Below are 4,062 nucleotides of genomic sequence, written 5' to 3'. Positions count from 1 at the left end.
GCCACTGGCGCCTTTTACATTAGTCTGGTTGAGAGTCTGTATGCTGAAGCTGTAGAACTACTATTGTCGTACCGACGTGATGTTCTCGTTAGCAGGTTCGCATACCGTTTGTCTGACATGCCTGGCCACCCATCCTATGCGTCTTTCTCAAGGTGACTCCTTTGGCCCCCAGCATTAGGCGCGTCCCCCTTGCGTGTTACCTCCTGGAGTTCGCTTTCAGCTATTGCTCCAGAAACTTCACGCTACCTGCGACTTTCCCGATAGGCGTGAACCCTTCACCACATTGGCGGCCCTTGTTTACTTTGGAATTGATTCGCTTCCTAAGGACACTACTCTAGACTTTCGTGCAGAATTTTCTCGATGATTCCTTTGTGTACACTGATAGCTCTCGGACTGACCGTGGTGTCGGGGTTGCCTTCGTCGTTGGCACCGACGATTTTCGGTATCGGCTTCTGGAGCATTGCTAAGTAGTTACAGCGGAGCTCTTCGCCCTGTATCAGGGCACGCAGGGCATCCAGCGAGACAGGCTTTCCAATCGTGTCATTTGCTCCGACTCTCTCAGTGTCCTTCAGGGCCTCAGTGAGCTGTAGACAGTCCATTTCTTAGTACAACAGATCCAAGAAAGCTTCCACTTGCTCACTCTTGATAGAGCCACTGTGGGGTTTATATGGGCCCCTCTTCATTTTGGTCTAACGGGAAACGAGGCTGCTGACGCTGCTGCCAAGGCTGCAGTTCTCTTGCCTCTGCGCGCTAATCCTTCCAGTCCTTCCATGATCTCTGTGTTGCCGTCTGTCAGCAGGTGGGGTCCCTTTGGCATCACCGCTGGTCTTCACTTCATGGGAACGAGCTCTGGGGAATTAAACCTCTCCCAGCCGCTTGGCCGATCTCCAGTCGGCCCTCTCGCTACGAGGAGATCATTTTAGTTAGGTTGTGCATTGAGCACTGCCGTTTTGATCATCGCCAATTTGTTAGGTGATGATCCCATACCACTTTGTGCTCATTGTGATCAACCTTTGATGGTTGGCCATTTATTGACCGAATGCTCTTTAACTATTTAGTCCTAATTTATGTTTGCCGTCTGAGTTATCGATCGCGTTTTACTTTTTATCCATCGTACCAATATGACGAAGGACATTTAATCCTTACCTCAGGACCTCCTTTACCTCTACGGCCTATTTTATGGACCGTTCTTCAAGAGGAAGTCCCTGTCTTTGGCTGTCTTTCCTTCTGTCGATTGGGATTAACGTGTAGCCGCTTTTAACTTCCTTCTCGTCTTAGTGTTCTACGGTCCTGCTATGAGCGCGTATGACCTCAGTTGCTTTTGCGCCCTGAAACAACACAAAACAAAAGCAAAACAGTTCTGCCGAAATCACCGTTGTGTAATGAGTGCTTCTACTTCTTGATGTGCACAGCTCCACATCGCGGATGACTCAAGTGGGAGACACTCAAGAACCAGTCGCTTAGCCCTCATCTCTCCCCACACGCTGATCACAGCTTCGGTCCTTAAAAAAGGACCTTGAAGGGTCGACGATTCTTGTTGGACGAGGATGTGCAGCAAACAGTTACGGACTTCTTCACGCTGTAGGACACTGTGTATCTTCAACCTGGTGCGTCGGTAGATGGTTGCCTCAGTGCTAACGGCGATTTTTCCTCATTGACGTACCGATTCTGGTCGGTACGCCCCACGAACGGAACTTTTTGATCCGTTCTTAAAATTGAAAATAACGGCCTTGCCGCAGTGGATACACCGGTTCCCGTCAGATCACCGAAGTTAAGCGCTGTCGGGCGTGGGCGGCATTTGGATGGGTGACCATCCGTGCCGCCTTGCGCTGTTGCCATTTTTCGGGGTGCACTCAGCCTCGTGGTGCCAATTGAGGAGCTACTCGACCGAATAGTAGCGGCTCCGGTCAAAGAAAACCATCATAACGACCGGGAGAGTGGTGTGCTGACCACACGCCCCTCCTACCCGCATCCTCAGCTGAGGATGACACGGCGGTCGGATGGTCCCGATGGGTCACTTGTGGCCTGAAGACGGAGTGCTCTTAAAATTGCAAATACGAGGCTGTGACCCGTACTTGACTTCAGTATGAAATATTGTCCCAGTCAATAAAGTTTCTGAAATGTAAACTGCTCGATTATGTCTTCAAGTAACCAGGTTTCACCCATAGTCCACGGTTCAAGATGAGGTTCATGTGTGACGGTATCGGATCCTTTTGTTGCTGATGTAGGAGGGCCTCTAACACGTCACTATCGTCCAAGATGAAAAATTCGAGCTCGATCTGTACCTTGACCTTCAAAATCACTTGATGCAATTCTCTGGATTTTTCTATCTGATGTCATATCAGCAGCGTAGTATACAGCTCGCCCATTGAGACAGTGAAAGAACTGGAGCAGCGAACTGTACAGTTCTTCAACTTTACGTAATGATTTGAATGTGTCTGAAACAAATGGTCGAAATGGCTCTGAGCACTATGGGACACAACATCTGAGGTCATCAGTACCCTAGAACTTAGAACTACTTAAACATAACTAACCTAAGGACATCACACACACATCCATGCCCGAGGCAGGATTCGAACCCACGACCGTAGCAGCAGCGCGGTTCCAGACTGAAGCGCCTAGAATCGCTCAGCCACCCCGCCCGGCTGTCTGAAACAAATCGAATGCAGGATTAGATCCAAATTAGAGGACGTCACGTAATATAGCTCCATTGACATGTACGAGTATGAGTATTCAGCAAACCGTAACTATAATGCACTGAAGTACTATTGCATATTCTTGTTGAAGTAGGCCATGGGTGAAATTTGAGCTCGATTAGATGGGAACTCAATCAAAAAGTTTACAGTTCAATTACAGGGTGTTTCAAAAATGACCGGTATATTTGAAACGGCAATAAAAACTAAACGAGCAGCGATAGAAATACACCGTTTGTTGCAATATGCTTGGGACAGCAGTACATTTTCAGGCAGACAAACTTTCGAAATTACAGTAGTTACAATTTTCAACAACAGATGGCGCTGCGGTCTGGGAAACTCTATAGTACGATATTTTCCACATATCCACCATGCGTAGCAATAATATGGCGTAGTCTCTGAATGAAATTACCCGAAACCTTTGACAACGTGTCTGGCGGAATGGCTTCACATGCAGATGAGATGTACTGCTTCAGCTGTTCAATTGTTTCTGGATTCTGGCGGTACGCATGGTCTTTCAAGTGTCCCCACAGAAAGAAGTCACAGGGGTTCATGTCTGGCGAATAGGGAGGCCAATCCACGCCGCCTCCTGTATGTTTCGGATAGCCCAAAGCAATCACACGATCATCAAAATATTCATTCAGGAAATTGAAGACGTCGGCCGTGCGATGTGGCCGGGCACCATCTTGCATAAACCACGAGGTGTTCGCAGTGTCGTCTAAGGTAGTTTGTACCGCCACAAATTCACGAAGAATGTCCAGATAGCGTGATGCAGTAATCGTTTCGGATCTGAAAAATGGGCCAATGATTCCTTTGGAAGAAATGGCGGCCCAGACAAGTACTTTTTGAGGATGCAGGGACGATGGGACTGCAACATGGGGCTTTTCGGTTCCCCATATGCGCCAGTTCTGTTTATTGACGAAGCCGTCCAGGTAAAAATAAGCTTCGTCAGTAAACCAAATGCTGCCCACATGCATATCGCCGTCATCAATCCTGTGCACTATATCGTTAGCGAATGTCTCTCGTGCAGCAATGGTAGCAGCGCTGAGGGGTTGCCGCGTTTGAATTTTGTATGGATAGAGGTGTAAACTCTGGCGCATGAGACGATACGTGGACGTTGGCGTCATTTGGACCGCAGCTGCAACACGGCGAACGGAAACCCGAGGCTACTGTTGGATCACCTGCTGCACTAGCTGCGCGTTGCCCTCTGTGGTTGCCGTACGCGGTCGCCCTACCTTTCCAGCACGTTCATCAGTCACGTTCCCAGTCCGTTGAAATTTTTAAAACAGATCCTTTATTGTATCGCTTTTCGGTCCTTTGGTTACATTAAACCTCCGTTGAAAACTTCGTCTTGTTGCAACAACACTGT

General features: G+C 48.4%; 1 pseudogene; it reads left to right on the top strand.

Moving 5' to 3' along the window:
- The first annotated feature begins 1,720 nt into the window (after positions 1 to 1,720).
- On the top strand, positions 1,721 to 1,838 carry LOC124556021 (annotated as a pseudogene).
- The last annotated feature ends 2,224 nt before the right edge of the window (positions 1,839 to 4,062 follow it).

Source organism: Schistocerca americana, chromosome 1 (genome assembly GCF_021461395.2).
Source record: "Schistocerca americana isolate TAMUIC-IGC-003095 chromosome 1, iqSchAmer2.1, whole genome shotgun sequence".
NCBI classification, from domain to species: Eukaryota; Metazoa; Arthropoda; class Insecta; order Orthoptera; family Acrididae; genus Schistocerca; species Schistocerca americana.
The sequence above is the reverse complement of the archived record's forward strand: the minus strand, read 5'-3'. Positions and strand labels throughout refer to the sequence as shown.